Source organism: Zootermopsis nevadensis, unplaced genomic scaffold (assembly GCF_977971745.1).
Source record: "Zootermopsis nevadensis isolate Lab colony 2312 unplaced genomic scaffold, Znev_1.0 Znev_ptg000030l, whole genome shotgun sequence".
Lineage (NCBI taxonomy): Eukaryota > Metazoa > Arthropoda > Insecta > Blattodea > Termopsidae > Zootermopsis > Zootermopsis nevadensis.
In genome coordinates this window covers 20324493-20343836 of record NW_028259162.1, presented here as the reverse complement: position 1 = coordinate 20343836, position 19344 = coordinate 20324493, and the positions used below count along the sequence as shown (strand labels likewise).

At 37.6% G+C, this 19344-nt stretch overlaps 1 protein-coding gene across 5 annotated transcripts in view; it reads right to left on the bottom strand.

The window, feature by feature from the left end:
- Window positions 1-19344, bottom strand: part of LOC110833771 (ankyrin repeat and SOCS box protein 16) — a 170135-nt gene that overhangs the window by 30938 nt on the left and 119853 nt on the right. Inside the window, exons 1-2 of one of the 5 annotated variants that reach the window (XM_087358588.1) lie at window positions 917-1134; window positions 355-494 (exon numbers count right to left, since the gene is read on the bottom strand). The exons of 3 other annotated variants lie outside the window; for them this stretch is intronic. The gene's annotated coding sequence lies outside the window, so the exon portion shown is untranslated. Of the gene's footprint in view, window positions 1-354; window positions 495-916; window positions 1135-19344 lie in introns of those variants that run through there. One more of the 5 variants, XM_087358589.1, reaches the window with a different exon arrangement.

Below are 19344 nucleotides of genomic sequence, written 5' to 3'. Positions count from 1 at the left end.
TTACGGTGAACCGTAAAAGGAAGCCCAACCCAGGTACCCCGGTGGTCAACACAACAAAACAGCGTAGACAGCCCTTAATTGGGGTCCGAAACTCTGCCTGTAATCTCTAAGAAAGAGAGGTCTAAGGCCCTGTTCGTTTCAAGGTTTAGTCCTGAGGTCACGACTTCAGATATTGAGACTTCATTAAAGGAGCAATTACGCATTAAGAATTTGGTGTGCACCAGGCTTAAAACAAAATTTAGCAGTTATTCTTCCTTTCATGTTTCTGTCAACGAAGACGAGTTTCCATTAATTAATAATACTGGCGTGTGGCCAAACGGGTGCCTTATTGCTCCTTTTTTACGGCAGACTTACTTCTGAGCAGGTTTACTCCTCGAGCGCGCCTGTCAGGTCATCGGAGTCAGATGCTCTGCCTACGGCCAGTGTGGCTCCTGTGCCTGGAGGCGGCTCTTGACAACTGTGATTTTGATATATTTTATCAAAATGTCAGGGGCCTAAGAACCAAATGCAGTAAATTATGAAAAAAAATATTTCCCTGATATCAGAGAACATGTTTTTTCTTTGTCATCAGTATTTGAAAGTAACTATCGCTGTGAGCAACTATTTTTTTATTTTGTTGCTAATGGAGCAGGCGTTATTCTTGAAGTGATGAAGTTTTCGTAGAAAAATGCAAGTTTTAAAGAATAAAATCTAAACGTAATTGTTAACGTGATGCATTTTGTATACCGTTAATATCAGACTGGCAATTTACTGATAACTGAAAATATCGTATGGTCTAATGTTAATCAAAAATACGTATAATGAAGGATAACTGCATAGAACGAAACAGTAAAATGTGTCTATTAATGAATAATAGTGACTATGAAGGGCAGTGCATTACAGATCACTTAGGTATCGATGCAAAGTTGTCACTGACCTTCGATTATCCGCATTTGGCTTCTGGTTTAGAATAATGATAAAATGAATATTCCAATCACACAAAATTCAACTTTCACAAACGATAATCACTACAACACGTATCACGTCTAACAAAATCAAAGGCCACCACATCGTCGAACACCTAGCGAAACACAAACAGCTAGAAGCCAGCTGCGAGTCGTCTGCGAGAGCTCGCACGTTACGTCCGCTTCGCGCAGCTGCCCTACCTTCTGTTCGACATCAGAGTACCTCGCGCCACGGTGATCCAACAGCCCGTCCCCGTGTTGTGTTATACAATAACCGACGTACAACAATAGGGCCCATAATTGCCTTTTACTCAATGGACTTTTCGGAGCGTATATCTTGTGCACAGGAAAAGCTTTTGTGTGTACCACTACTACACCACAAATCCCACCATCCTATGCTTCCCTTTTACCGTGGCAAGTGATTTTGAGCCTTATGGAAAATTCCATATAAATTATCCTCTGCAAAGACGGTGGTAGTTGTGTTGGTGTGTATAATAATGTCTGTTGTATAGAAAACCATTTGCTTCAATGATTTCAATTAGATTCGTAAACGAGTTTAATTAAAGACGTATTAATTTTAAATTGAGGTTTTATGAAAAGGAATGGCTTCGGAATCTGATTTTAATATTTATAACATATCGTGAACTGACTCTGGGGGAAACAAAAGATAGTATTTCACTGCCTTTATAAAAATAGGCAAAATTATAATCAGGAGCGATATATAAATGTCTTTCACTTTACAATATCCACTTCGGAGTGAAGGGTAAGTAACTCAGCTTCCAAACTTTTATATACAGTTAGAAACACGAGTAGTTGCAATGACGTAACGAGAAGTGAGCTGACGGCAGTCTTCACTGTAGATACGGCTAGTAGCATAGTCAAATGCACACAAGGTGGCATTTATGCGGACAGCAAACCAAATACTCAAGTACATATTTAAAATAACATGCTTACCGATCGTACTGAAGTAACATTTTCTATTCAAAGTTTCCAGCCAAGTAGCACCATCATTTTACTTTAAAGTTTATATAAAAGGTTTGTATTGTCTAGTAAAGTGCTCACAGATTGGATGAGTTGTGGACATATGTATCTCGTAAAACCTATTTCCCCATTTTGCAGACTTACATTCCCACAAATCTGTATTTGGTGTTTTTGGCTAATGTAGGTTTATAATCCAACAATAAAACCGGAAGTCGTGTCCGAGTGGTTATCAGTCTCGCTTCGGAATGTCGGATTATTATCTCGGTTATTCTTGACTGATGCTTATCCCTCCAGACAAACTGCGTCACAGTAGCTTAAAATAGTCCACGACCGCCTCCTTTCATATACTTTTTCATTCATTGTTCATTCAGTGCCCTATCTTTCGACGACACATAGTATTAGGTACTGACAGCATTATACATAAATTATAATTGAAACTAAATAAGAAAAACCAATGAATTCTAACTTAATTCCCCTGTCAGTGTGCCACGTTTGAGCACAGATAGTCAGTCACAGGGTCGAACCAAATCACTGCAACTGCACGAAACGTCGCAGAAGCCTAGTCGGTAATTATGAATTGTGTTCTGGAGAACTTAGTTTCAAATTTCGGCCTAACCACCGACAAAACTAACAACGGCTACTTGCGATTTAGCTGTTTAGTAATCTGTTTTGAAGTAGGCCACGATTTTTTCCTCCACCTCCTTTACAATTCGTTAATAATTAAAACCTTATAATTTGAAGCTGCCATTGATAATCTGTGAAAAGGTCGAATTAAACAGAAATAGCATTTTCCGGAACAACAAAGAGATAATCTGAAACAATTGCAAGGTCGCAAAATAAAAATAAATAAATAAGTTGAAAGCAACTGTAAAATGCACTGTTATTATCGTCATTGTGACCACCATCATTACCATTTCGATGGTGATGCGGCACACCAAAATAAATTATTATCGCTATCATATTTGTAATAATAACTAACTAGGACTACTTCAGTATATGACGTTTCCTAGGTACCAATTATGCCGAGTAAACAACTGACGTTTCCAAGGTAACATAATGCACTTACACTTTTTCCTTTCACTTTTTCGTTCCACTTTATGCCGAATGACACTGACCCTAAAATATAGACGTATTTACGTCAAAAAACTGAACATAAATCTCTGGTACATTATTTGCAATGCTTGGTGGGCGCTGAATTCGGGGCGCACGTCAAACTTGCGGAAACATATTGGTGTCCTATGTCAAATGTCAACAAAACATATTGAAAATATTGCCTCACATTTACTCGAGGATACGACGTACAAACACACAGACGCACTCTAACGGAAAAATACGGAACCAAAGAAAAGATGTGCCATCTGTGAAGACCACAATGGAAAGAAATCAATACTTTCGAATGGCATCCTGGAAAAAAAAAAGTCAGTCTGCATTGGTTCTATCTTAGAACAGTCGGATGGTCCAGATTGTATAGTCGCCATTAAAATACGGTTGGAATTATTTGATATCGTTCGGTCAGTATCAACGTAACTTTGTGCTCTGGAAATACAGTTCTTCGAGACCATTAACAAGATTAATTGTCACCTTTCAATCAGATATTAAATGGTGCTACCTACAGTGAATCTCAGTGTAAGGATGTCTTCTCCGTGACGTGTGAGAATACAAACAAGTGAAACACCAATCCAACATAACATGCAAGAATATGTGCGGTTCGTCAAATTGAGACATACGACTTCAGTGAAAGGACATTTCCATGCCATGTGGGCTCAGTAAAGACGTTTGTACGACTTAGTAACACATAAATTATATACAGATATCGCTTATCTGCATAAGCTGGACCTATGCCACAGGTACGTTAGTGATATTAATACTATATTATGTCTTATCGCTTTTTATAAAGTCGCAAGAAGGCATCAAAGTCGTGAGGTGGAGGATGCGCAAAGTCGGCCACGACCACTTACCAATAACGATATTACGCGCTCACACAATCCCCATATAACACAAATATTGCTTATATGCGTGTAATACATCATAACAAGTCTAAAACTACATAATGTTTCCACAAGAATTGTTTCTTGCAAAATTGATGTAGTGTAGATGTTGACGCAAATACGTAGCAGGTTCATGCGTAGCGATGACCCAATCTAACTCACTATAAATAAGTATCATGTAACGAAGCAATCGGAATAAACATACGAGAATGATAGTACGTCATATATAAATATAACTTGCCTCACAAAAAAAACTGAATATAAATCAGTGGCACATTATTTGCAATGCTTGGTGTTCGCGGAATTCGGGGCGCACGTCAAAATTGTGGTAATATATTGGTGTCATATGTCAAATGTAAACAAAATATATCGAAAATATTGCCTCCATTTACCTGAGGACACGACGTACAAACACAAAGAGGCAGTCTACCGGAAAAATACGGAACAAAAGATAAGACGTGCCACCTGTGAAGACCTCAATGGAAAGAAATCAATACTTTCGAATGGCATCGAGGACCAATCATAAGTCAGTCAGTATTGGTTCTGTCTTGGAACAGTCGGCTGGTCCTGATTGAATAGTCGACATCAACCTACGGTTGGAATTATTTGATTTCGTTCATTCAGTATCAACGTAACTTTGTGCTCTAGAAATACAGTTATTCGGGACCATTAACAATATTAATTGCCACCGTTCAATCAGGTATTAACGGGTGCTACCTACAGTGAATCTCAGTGTAAAGATGTCTTCCCCGTGACGTGTGAGAATTAAAAACAAGTGAAACACCAATCCAACATAACATGCAAGAATATGTGCGGTTCGTCACATTGAGACACACGACTTCAGTGAAAGGATATTTGCATGCCATGTGTGTTCAGTAAAGACGTTTGTACGACTTAGTAACACGTAAATTATATACAGAAATCGCTTACTTGCAGAAGCTGGACCTATGTAATTTGTGAACATTCATTCTTTATAACGAAGAATGGGGTCACTGTAGTAATTATATGTAGTGTAATATAAAATTAAATAAATATTTTAATAAATTCTACTTCGTGTGACAACATGTATACTTCCACAATGAAATATTCAGTAACATCATATTTAAGTGATAAGTGATTGGCGTACTTGCAAATACTCAATGTATGTGTCCAAAATAATAACCTTGTAAAAAGTTTAAATTAGGTATGAAAGTGAAGCCCAGAATATAATATTCTTTTTAAAGTGACGGAATCGAATTTTTGGGTGTTTAAAAATTTACAACTGACCATAACGAGCTCTAGGTGCCCTCACATGCGCAAGAAATATGACTGCACTGCGCAACACCGTCTGCGCAGGTGCCCCACTAACCTAACCTAACCTAACTCAAACCAACCAAAACGGGGAAATCTCGATCAGTGCAAAATGGCTTCCTGCGCACGAAATTTGGAAAAAGCGAATGGATTCTCAGAAATTATTGAAATTTTGTATGGACGTCATGCCACAGGTAAGTTAGTGATATTCATACTCTATTATGTGCTATCGCTTTTTATAAATTCGCACGGAGGCATCAAAGTCGTGAGGTGGAGGATGCGCAAAGTCGGCCACGACCACTTACCAATAACGATATTACGCGCTCACACAATCCCCATATAACACAAATAGTGCTTATATGCGTGTAATACATCATAACACGTCTAAAACTACATAATGTTTCCACAAGAATTGTTTCTTGCAAAATTGATGTAGCGTAAATGTTGACGCAAATACGTAGCAGCTTCATGCGTAACGATGACATAATCTAACTCACTATAAATAAGTATCATGTAACGAAACAATCTGAATAAACATACGTGAATGATAGAACGTCATTTATTAATATAATTCGCATAACAAAAAAAAACTGAACATAAATCACTGTCACATTATTTGCAATGCTTGGTCTTCGCGGAATTCGGAGCGCACGTCACACTTGTGGTAATATATTGGTGTCCTATGTCAAATGTAAACAAAACATATCGAAAATATTGCCTCACATTTACCTGAGGACACGACGTACAAACACAAAGAGGCAGTCTACCGGAAAAATACGGAACCAAAAATAAGACGTGCCATCTGTGATGACCTCAATGGAAAGAAATCAATACTTTCGAATGGCATCGAGGACCAATCATAAGTCAGTCAGTATTGGTTCTGTCTTGGAACAGTCGCTGGTCCAGGTTGAATAGTCCCCATTAAACTACGGTTGGAATTATTTGATTTCGTTCGGTCAGTATCAACGTAACTTTGTGCTCTAGAAATACAGTTCTTCGGGACCATTAACAAGATTAATTGCCACCGTTCAATCAGATATAAACGGGTGCTACCTACAGTAAATCTCAGTGTAAGGATAAGGATGTCTTCTCCGTGACGTGTGAGAATACAAACAAGTGAAACACCAATCCAACATAACATGCAAGAATATGTGCGGTTCGTCACATTGAGACATACGACTTCAGTGAAAGGATATTTGCATGCCATGTGTGCTCACTAAAGACGTTTGTACGACTCAGTAACACGTAAATTATATACAGAAATCGCTTACTTGCAGAAGATGGACCTATGTAATTTGTGAACATTCATTTTTATAACGATGAATGGGGTCACTGTAGTAATTATATGTAGTGTAATATAAAATTAAATAAATATTTTAATAAATTCTACTTCGTGTGACAACATATATACTTCCACAATGAAATATTCAGTAACTTCATATTTAAGTGATAAGTGATTGGCGTACTTGTAATTACTGAATGTATGTGTCCAAAATAATAACCTTGTAAAAAGTTTTAATTAGGTATGAAAGTGAAGCCCAAAATATAATATTCTTTTTAAAGTGACGGAATCGAATTTTTGGGTGTTTAATAATTTACAACTCACCATAACGAGCTCAAGGTGCCCTCACATGCGCACGTCTTATGACTGCACTGCGCAACACCGTCTGCGCAGGTGCCCCACTAGCCTAACCTAACCTAACCCAAACCATCGGAAACGGGGAAATCTCGATCAGTGCAAAATGGATTCCTGCGCACGAATTTTGGAAAAAGCGAATGGATGCTCCGAAATTATTGAAATTTTGTATGGACGTCATGCCACAGGTAAGTTAGTGATATTCATACTCTATTATGTGCTATCGCTTTTTATAAACTCGCACGGAGGCATCAAAGTCGTGAGGTGGAGGATGCGCAAAGTCGGATAGGACCACTTACCAATAACGATATTACGCGCTCACACAATCCCCATATAACACAAATAGTGCTTATATGCGTGTAATACATCATAACACGTCTAAAACTACATAATGTTTCCACAAGAATTGTTTCTTGCAAAATTGATGTAGCGTAAATGTTGACGCAAATACGTAGCAGGTTCATGCGTAACGATGACCCAATCTAACTCACTATAAATAAGTATCATGTAACGAAACAATCTGAATAAACATACGTGAATGATAGAACGTCATTTATTAATATAATTCGCATAAAAAAAATGCACATAAATCACTGGCACATTATTTGCAATGCTTGGAGTTCGCGGAATTCGGGGCGCTCGTCAAACTTGTGGTAATATATTGGTGTCCTATGTCAAATGTAAACAAAATATATCGAAAATATTGCCTCACATTTACCTGAGGACACGACATACAAACACAAAGAGGCAGTCTACCGGAAAAATACGGAACCAAAGATAAGACGTGCCATCTGTGATGACCTCAATGGAAAGAAATCAATACTTTCGATTGGCATCGAGGACCAATCATAAGTCAGTCAGTATTGGTTCTGTCTTGGAACAGTCGGCTGGTCCAGATTGAATAGTCCTCATTAAACTACGGTTGGAATTATTTGATTTCGTTCGGTCAGTATCAACGTAAATTTGTGCTCTAGAAATACAGTTCTTCGGGACCATTAAAAAGATTAATTACCACCGTTCAATCAGATATTAACGGGTGCTACCTACAGTGAATCTCAGTGTAAGGATGTCTTCTCCGTGACGTGTGAGAATATAAACAAGTGAAACACCAATCCAACATAACATGCAAGAATATGTGCGGTTCGTTACATTGAGACATACGAGTTAAGTGAAAGGATATTTGCATGCCATGTGTGCTCAGTAAAGACGTTTATACGACTTAGTAACACGTAAATTATATACAGAAATCGCTTACTTGCAGAAGATGGACCTATGTAATTTGTGAACATTAATTCTTTATAACGATGAATGGGGTCACTGTACTAATTATATGTAGTGTAATATAAAATTAAATAAATATTTTAATAAATTCTACTTCGTGTGACAACATATATACTTCCACAATGAAATATTCAGTAACATCATATTTAAGTGATAAGTGATTGGCGTACTTGCAATTACTGAATGCATGTGTCCAAAATAATAACCTTGTAAAAAGTTTAAATTAGGTATGAAAGTGAAGCCCAAAATATAATATTCTTTTTAAAATGACGGAATTGAATTTTTGGGTGTTTAATAATTTACAACTCACCATAACGAGCTCAAGGTGCCCTCACATGCGCACGTCATATGACTGCACTGCGCAACACCGTCTGCGCAGGTTCCCCACTAACCTAACCTAACCTAACCCAAACCAACCGAAACGGGGAAATCTCGATCAGTGCAAAATGGATTCCTGCGCACGAATTTTGGTAAAAGCGAATGGATGCTCAGAAATTATTGAAATTTTGTATGGACGTCATGCCACAGTTAAGTTAGTGATATTCATACTCTATTATGTGCTATCGCTTTTTATAAATTCGCACGGAGGCATCAAAGTCGTGAGGTGGAGGATGCGCAAAGTCGGCCACGACCACTTACCAATAACGATATTACGCGCTCACACAATCCCCATATAACACAAATAGTGCTTATATGCGTGTAATACATCATAACACGTCTAAAACTACATAATGTTTCCACAAGAATTGTTTCTTGCAAAATTGATGTAGCGTAAATGTTGACGCAAATACGTAGCAGCTTCATGCGTAACGATGACATAATCTAACTCACTATAAATAAGTATCATGTAACGAAACAATCTGAATAAACATACGTGAATGATAGAACGTCATTTATTAATATAATTCGCATAACAAAAAAAACTGAACATAAATCACTGTCACATTATTTGCAATGCTTGGTCTTCGCGGAATTCGGAGCGCACGTCACACTTGTGGTAATATATTGGTGTCCTATGTCAAATGTAAACAAAATATATCGAAAATATTGCCTCACATTTACCTGAGGACACGACGTACAAACACAAAGAGGCAGTCTACCGGAAAAATACGGAACCAAAGATAAGACGTGCCATCTGTGATGACCTTAATCGAAAGAAATCAATACTTTCGAATGGCATCGAGGACCAATCATAAGTGAGTCAGTATTGGTTCTGTCTTGGAACAGTCGGCTGGTCCAGATTGAATAGTCAACATTAAACTATGGTTGGAATTATTTGATTTCGTTCGGTTAGTATCAACGTAACTTTGTGCCCTAGAAATACAGTTCACCGGGACCATTAACAAGATTAATTGCCACCGTTCAATCAGATATTAACGGGTGCTACCTACAGTGAATCTCAGTGTAAGGATGTCTTCTCCGTAACGTGTAAGAATACAAACAAGTGAAACACCAATCCAACATAAGATGCAAGAAAATGTGCGGTTCGTCACATTCAGACATACGACTTCAGTGAAAGGATATTTGCATGCCATGTGTGCTCAGTAAAGACGTTTGTACGACTTAGTATCACGTAAATTATATACAGAAATCGCTTACTTGCAGAAGATGGACCTATGTAATTTGTGAACATTCATTCTTTATAACGATAAATGGGGTCACTGTACTAATTATATGTAGTGTAATATAAAATTAAATAAATATTTTAATAAATTCTACTTCGTGTGACAACATATATACTTCCACAATGAAATATTCAGTAACATCATATTTAAGTGATAAGTGATTGGCGTACTTGCAATTACTGAATGTATGTGTCCAAAATAATAACCTTGTAAAAAGTTTAAATTAGGTATGAAAGTGAAGCCCAAAATATAATATTCTTTTTAAAGTGACGGAATCGAATTTTTTGGGTGTTTAATAATTTACAACTCACCATAACGAGCTCAAGGTGCCCTCACATGCGCACGTCATATGACTGCACTGCGCAACACCGTCTGCGCAGGTGCCGCACTAACCTAACCTAACCTAACCCAAACCAACGGAAACGGAAACGGGGAAATCTCGATCAGTGCAAAATGGCTTCCTGCGCACGAATTTTCGAAAAAGCGAATGGATGCTCAGAAATTATTGAAATTTTGTATGGACGTCATGCCACAGGTAAGTTAGTGATATTCATACTCTATTATGTGCTATCGCTTTTTATAAATTCGCACGGAAGCATCAAAGTCGTGAGGTGGAGGATGCGCAAAGTCGGCCACGACCACTTACCAATAACGATATTACGCGCTCACACAATCCCCATATAACACAAATAGTGCTTATATGCGTGTAATACATCATAACACGTCTAAAACTACATAATGTTTCCACAAGAATTGTTTCTTGCAAAATTGATGCAGTGTAAATGTTGGCGCAAATACGTAGCAGGTTCATGCGTAACGATGACCCAATATAACTCACTATAAATAAGTATCATGTAACGAAACAGTCTGAATAAACATACGTGATGATAGAACGTCATTTATTAATATAATTCGCATAAAAAAAAATGAACATAAATCACTGGCACATTATTTGCAATGCTTGGTGTTCGCGGAATTCAGGGCGCACGTCAAACTTGTGATAATATATTGGTGCCCTATGTCAAATGTAAACAAAATATATCGAAAATATTACCTCACATTTACCTGAGGACACGACGTACAAACACAAAGAGGCAGTCTACCGGAAAAATACGGAACCAAAGATAAGACGTGCCATCTGTGATGAACTCAATGGAAAGAAATCAATACTTTCGAATGGCATCGAGGACCAATCATAAGTCAGTCAGTATTGGTTCTGTCTTGGAACAGTCGGCTGGTCCAGATTGAATAGTCCCCATTAAACTACGGTTGGAATTATTTGATTTCGTTCGGTTAGTATCAACGTAACTTTGAGCTCAGGAAATACAGTTCTTCGGGACCATTAACAAGATTAATTGCCACCGTTCAATCAGATATTAATGGGTGCTACCTACAGTGAATCTCAGTGTAAGGATGTCTTCTCCGTGACGTGTGAGAATACAAACAAGTGAAACACCAATCCAACATAACATGCAAGAATATGTGCGGTTCGTCACATTGAGACATACGACTTCAGTGAAAGGATATTTGCATGCCATGTGTGCTCAGTAAAGACGTTTGTACGACTTAGTAACACGTAAATTATATACAGAAATCGCTTACTTGTAGAAGATGGACCTATGTAATTTGTGAACATTCATTCTTTATAACGATGAATGGGGTCACTGTAGTAATTATATGTAGTGTAATATAAAATTAAATAAATATTTTAATAAATTATACTTCGTGTGACAACATATATACTTCCACAATGAAATATTCAGTAACATCATATTTAAGTGATAAGTGATTGATGTACTTCCAATTACTGAATGTATGTGTCCAAAATAATAACCTTGTAAAAAAGCCCAAAATATAATATTCTTTTTAAAGTGACGGAATCGAATTTTTGGGTGTTTAATAATTTACAACTGACCATAACGAGCTCAAGATGCCCTCACATGTGCACGTCATATGACTGCACTGCGCAACAACGTCTGCGCAGGTACCCCACTAACCTAACCTATCTAACCCAAACCAACGGAAACGGGGAAATCTCGATCAGTGCAAAATGGCTTCCTGCGCAAGAATTTTCGAAAAAGCGAATGGATGCTCAGAAATTATTGAAATTTTGTATGGACGTCATGCCACAGGTAAGTTAGTGATATTCATACTCTATTATGTGCTATCGCTTTTTATAAATTCGCACGGAGGCATCAAAGTCGTGAGGTGGAGGATGCGCAAAGTCGGCCACGACCACTTACCAATAACGATATTACGCGCTCACACAATCCCCATATAACACAAATAGTGCTTATATGCGTGTAATACATCATAACACGTCTAAAACTACATAGTATTTCAACAAGAATTGTTTCTTGCAAAATTGATGCAGCGTAAATGTTGAAGCAAATACGTAGCAGGTTCATGCGTAACGATGACCCAATCTAACTCACTATAAATAAGTATCATGTAACGAAACAGTCTCAATAAACATACGTGAATGATAGAACGTCATTTATTAATATAATTCGCCTAACAAAAAAAATTGAACATAAATCACTGGCAAATTATTTGCAATGCTTGGTGTTCGCGGAATTCAGGGAGCACTTCAAACTTGTGGTAATATATTGGTGTCCTATGTCAAATGTAAACAAAATATATCGAAAATATTGCCTCCATTTACCTGAGGACACGACGTACAAACACAAAGAGGCAGTCTACCGGAAAAATACGGAACCAAATATAAGACGTGCCATCTGTGATGACCTCAATGGAAAGAAATCAATACTTTCGAATGGCATCGAGGAACAATCAGAAGTCAGTCAGTATTGGTTCTGTCTTCGAACAGTCGGCTGGTCCAGATTGAATAGTCCCCATTAAACTACGGTTGGAATTATTTGATTTCGTTCGGTCAGTATCAACGTAACTGTGTGCCCTAGAAATACAGTTCTCCAGGACCATTAACAAGATTAATTGCCACCGTTCAATCAGATATTAACGGGTGCTACCTACAGTGAATCTCAGTGTAAGGATGTCTTCTCCGTGACGTGTGAGAATACAAACAAGTGAAACACCAATCCAACATAGCATGCAAGAATATGTGCGGTTCGTCAAATTGAGACATACGACTTCAGTGAAAGGATATTTGCATGCCATGTGTGGACAGTAAAGACGTCTGTACGAGTTAGTAACACGTAAATTATATACAGAAATCGCTTACTTGCAGAAGATGGACCTATGTAATTTGTGAACATTCATTCTTTATAACGATGAATGCAGTCACTGTAGTAATTATATGTAGTGTAATATAAAATTAAATAAATATTTTAATAAATTCTACTTCGTGTGACAACATATATACTTCCACAATGAAATATTCAGTAACATCATAATTAAGTGATAAGTGATTGGCGTACTTGCAATTACTGAATGTATGTGTCCAAAATAATAACCTTGTAAAAAGTTTAAATTAGGTATGAAAGTGAAGCCCAAAATATAATATTCCTTTTAAAGTGACGGAATCGGATTTTTGGGTGTTTAATAATTTACAACTAACCATAACGAGCTCAAGGTGCCCTCACATGCGCACGTCATTTGACTGCACTGCGCAACAACGTCTGCGCAGGTGCCCCACTAACCTAATATAACCCAAACCAACCGAAACGGGGAAATCTCGATCAGTGCAAAATGGCTTCCTGCACACGAATTTTCGAAAAAGCGAATGGATGCTCAGAAATTATTGAAATTTTGTATGGACGTCATGCCACAGGTAAGTTAGTGATATTCATACTCTATTATGTGCTATCGTTTTTTATAAATTCGCACGGAGGCATCAAAGTCGTGAGGTGGAGGATGCGCAAAATCGGCCACGACCACTTACCAATAACGATATTACACGCTCACACAATCCCCATATAACACAAATAGTGCTTATATGCGTGTAATAGATCATAACACGTCTATAACTACATAATGTTTCCACAAGAATTGTTTCTTGCAAAATTGATGCAGTGTAAATGTTGACGCAAATACGTAGCAGGTTCATGAGTAACGATGACCCAATATAACTCACTATAAATAAGTATCATGTAACGAAACAGTCTGAATAAATATACGTGAATGATAGAACGTCATTTATTAATATAATTCGCATAACAAAAAAAAAATTGAACATAAATCACTGGCACATTATTTGCAATGCTTGGTGTTCGCGGAATTCGGAGAGCACGTCAAACTTGTGGTAATATATTGGTGTCCTATGTCAAATGTAAACAAAATATATCGAAAATATTGCCTCACATTTACCTGAGGACACGACGTACAAACACAAAGAGGCAGTCTACCGGAAAAATACGGAACCAAAGATAAGACGTGCCATCTGTGATGACCTCAATGGAGAGAAATCAATACTTTCGAATGGCATCGAAGACCAATCAGAAGTCAGTCAGTATTGGTTCTGTCTTGGAACAGTCGGCTGGTCCAGATTGAATAGTCCCCATTAAACTACGGTTGGAATTCTTTGATTTCGTTCGGTCAGTATCAACGTAACTTTGTATCCTAGAAATACAGTTCTCCGGGACCATTAACAAGATTAATTGCCACCGTTCAATCAGATATTAACGGGTGCTACCTGCAGTGTATCTCAGTGTAAGGATGTCTTCTCCGTGACGTGTGAGAATACAAACAAATGAAACACCAATCCAACATAACATGCAAGAATATGTGCGGTTCGTCACATTGAGACATACGACTTAAGTGAAAAGATATTTGCATGCCATGTGTGCTCAGTAAAGACGTTTGTACGACTTAGTAACACGTAAATTATATATAGAAATCGCTTACTTGCAGAAGCTGGACCTATGTAATTTGTGAACATTCATTCTTTATAACGATGAATGCAGTCACTGTAGTAATTATTTGTAGTGTAATATAAAATTAAATAAATATTTTAATAAATTCTACTTCGTGTGACAACATATATACTTCCACAATGAAATATTCAGTAACATCATAATTAAGTGATAAGTGATTGGCGTACTTGCAATTACTGAATGTATGTGTCCAAAATAATAACCTTGTAAAAAGTTTAAATTAGGTATGAAAGTGAAGCCGAAAATATAATATTCTTTTTAAAGTGACGGAAACGGATTTTTGGGTGTTTAATAATTTACAACTGACCATAACGAGCTCAAGGTGCCCTCACATGCGTACGTCATTTGACTGCACTGCGCAACAACGTCTGCGCAGGTGCCCCACTAACCTAACCTAACCTAACCCAAACCAACCGAAACGGTGAAATCTCGATCAGTGCAAAATGGCTTCCTGCGCACGAATTTTCGAAAAAGCGAATGGATGCTCAGAAATTATTGAAATTTTGTATGGACGTCATGCCACAGGTAAGTTAGTGATATTCATACTCTATTATGTGCTATCGCTTTTTATAAATTCGCACGGAGGCATCAAAGTCGTCAGGTGGAGGATGCGCAAAGTCGGCCACGACCACTTACCAATAACGATATTACGCGCTCATAACAATCGACATATAACACAAATAGTGCTTATATGCCTGTAATACATCATAACACGTCTAAAACAACATAATGTTTCTACAAGAATTGTTTCTTGCAAAATTGATGCAGTGTAAATGTTGACGCAAATACGTAGCAGGTTCATGCGTAACGATGACCCAATATAACTCACTATAAATAAGTATCATGTAACGAAACAGTCTCAATAAACATACGTGAATGATAGAACGTCATTTATTAATATAATTCGCCTAACAAAAAAAATTGAACATAAATCACTGGCAAATTATTTGCAATGCTTGGTGTTCGCGGAATTCAGGGAGCACGTCAAACTTGTGGTAATATATTGGTGTCCTATGTCAAATGTAAACAAAATATATCGAAAATATTGCCTCCATTTACCTGAGGACACGACGTACAAACACAAAGAGGCAGTCTACCGGAAAAATACGGAACCAAATATAAGACGTGCCATCTGTGATGACCTCAATGGAAAGAAATCAATACTTTCGAATGGCATCGAGGAACAATCAGAAGTCAGTCAGTATTGGTTCTGTCTTCGAACAGTCGGCTGGTCCAGATTGAATAGTCCCCATTAAACTACGGTTGGAATTATTTGATTTCGTTCGGTCAGTATCAACGTAACTGTGTGCCCTAGAAATACAGTTCTCCAGGACCATTAACAAGATTAATTGCCACCGTTCAATCAGATATTAACGGGTGCTACCTACAGTGAATCTCAGTGTAAGGATGTCTTCTCCGTGAAGTGTGAGAATACAAACAAGTGAAACACTAATCCAACATAACATGCAAGAATACGTGCGGTTCGTCACATTGAGACATACGACTTCAGTGAAAGGATATTTGCATGCCATGTGTGCTCAGTAAAGACGTTTGTACGACTTAGTAACACGTAAATTATATATAGAAATCGCTTACTTGCAGAAGCTGGACCTATGTAATTTGTGAACATTCATTCTTTATAACGATGAATGCAGTCACTGTAGTAATTATATGTAGTGTAATATAAAATTAAATAAATATTTTAATAAATTATACTTCGTGTGACAACATATATACTTCCACAATGAAATATTCAGTAACATCATAATTAAGTGATAAGTGATTGGCGTACTTCCAATTACTGAATGTATGTGTCCAAAATAATAACCTTGTAAAAAGTTTAAATTAGGTATGAAAGTGAAGCCCAAAATATAATATTCTTTTTAAAGTGACGGAAGCGGATTTTTGGGTGTTTAATAATTTACAACTGACCATAACGGGCTCAAGGTGCCCTCACATGCGCACGTCATTTGACTGCACTGCGCAACAACGTCTGCGCAGGTGCCCCACTAACCTAACCTAACCTAACCCAAACCAACCGAAACGGGGAAATCTCGATCAGTGCAAAATGGCTTCCTGCGCACGAATTTTCGAAAAAGCGAATGGATGCTCAGAAATTATTGAAATTTTGTATGGACGTCATGCCACAGGTAAGTTAGTGATATTCATACTCTATTATGTGCTATCGCTTTTTATAAATTCGCACGGAGGCATCAAAGTCGTGAGGTGGAGGATGCGCAAAGTCGGCCACGACCACTTACCAATAACGATATTACGCGCTCACACAATCCCCATATAACACAAATAGTGCTTATATGCGTGTAATACATCATAACACGTCTAAAACTACATAATTTTTCCACAATAATTGTTTCTTGCAAAATTGATGAAGTGTAAATGTTGACGCAAATACGTAGCAGGTTCATGCGTAACGATGACCCAATATAACTCACTATAAATAAGTATCATGTAACGAAACAGTCTCAATAAACATACGTGAATGATAGAACGTCATTTATTAATATAATTCGCCTAACAAAAAAAATTGAACATAAATCACTGGCACATTATTTGCAATGCTTGGTGTTCGCGGAATTCGGGGAGCACGTCAAACTTTTGGTAATATATTGGTGTCCTATGTCAAATATAAACAAAATATATCGAAAATATTGCCTCCATTTACCTGAGGAAACGACGTACAAACACAAAGAGGCAGTCTACCGGAAATATACGGAACCAAAGATAAGACATGCCATCTGTGATGACCTCAATGGAAAGAAATCAATACTTTCGAATGACATCGAGGACCAATCAGAAGTCAGTCAGTATTGGTTCTGTCTTGGAACAGTCGGCTGGTCCATAACGAACAGTCACCATTAAACTACGGTTGGAATTATTTGATTTCGTTCGGTCAGTATCAACGTAACTTTGTGCCCTAGAAATACAGTTCACCGGGACCATTAACAAGATTAATTGCCACCGTTCAATCAGATATTAACGGGTGCTACCTACTGTGAATCTCAGTGTAAGGATGTCTTCTCCGTGACGTGTGAGAATACAAACAAGTGAAACACCAATCCAACATAACATGCAAGAATATGTGCGGTTCGTCACATTGAGACATACGACTTCAGTGAAAGGATATTTGCATGCCATGTGTGCTCAGTAAAGACGTTTGTACGACTTAGTAACACATAAATTATATATAGAAATCGCTTACTTGCAGAAGCTGGACCTATGTAATTTGTGAACATTCATTCTTTATAACGATGAATGCAGTCACTGTAGTAATTATATGTAGTGTAATATAAAATTAAATAAATATTTTAATAAATTCTACTTCGTGTGACAACATATATACTTCCACAATGAAATATTCAGTAACATCATAATTAAGTGATAAGTGATTGGCGTACTTCCAATTACTGAATGTATGTGTCCAAAATAATAACCTTGTAAAAAGTTTAAATTAGGTATGAAAGTGAAGCCCAAAATATAATATTCTTTTTAAAGTGACGGAATCGGATTTTTGGGTGTTTAATAATTTACAACTGACCATAACGAGCTCAAGGTGCCCTCACATGAGCACGTCATTTGACTGCACTGCGCAACAACGTCTGCGCAGGTGCCCCACTAACCTAACCTAACCTAACCCAAACCAACCGAAACGGGGAAATCTCGATCAGTGCAAAATGGCTTCCTGCGCACGATTTTTCGAAAAAGCGAATGGATGCTCAGAAATTATTGAAATTTTGTATGGACGTCATGCCACAGGTAAGTTAGTGATATTCATACTCTATTATGTGCTATCGCTTTTTATAAATTCGCACGGAGGCATCAAAGTCGTGAGGTGGAGGATGCGCAAAGTCGGCCACGACCACTTACCAATAACGATATTACGCGCTCACACAATCCCCATATAACACAAATAGTGCTTATATGCGTGTAATACATCATAACACGTCTAAAACTACATAATTTTTCCACAATAATTGTTTCTTGCAAAATTGATGAAGTGTAAATGTTGACGCAAATACGTAGCAGGTTCATGCGTAACGATGACCCAATATAACTCACTATAAATAAGTATCATGTAACGAAACAGTCTCAATAAACATACGTGAATGATAGAACGTCATTTATTAATATAATTCGCCTAACAAAAAAAATTGAACATAAATCACTGGCACATTATTTGCAATGCTTGGTGTTCGCGGAATTCGGGGAGCACGTCAAACTTTTGGTAATATATTGGTGTCCTATGTCAAATATAAACAAAACATATCGAAAATATTGCCTCCATTTACCTGAGGAAACGACGTACAAACACAAAGAGGCAGTCTACCGGAAATATACGGAACCAAAGATAAGACATGCCATCTGTGATGACCTCAATGGAAAGAAATCAATACTTTCGAATGACATCGAGGACCAATCAGAAGTCAGTCAGTATTGGTTCTGTCTTGGAACAGTCGGCTGGTCCATAACGAACAGTCACCATTAAACTACGGTTGGAATTATTTGATTTCGTTCGGTCAGTATCAACGTAACTTTGTGCCCTAGAAATACAGTTCACCGGGACCATTAACAAGATTAATTGCCACCGTTCAATCAGATATTAACGGGTGCTACCTACTGTGAATCTCAGTGTAAGGATGTCTTCTCCGTGACGTGTGAGAATACAAACAAGTGAAACACCAATCCAACATAACATGCAAGAATATGTGCGGTTCGTCACATTGAGAC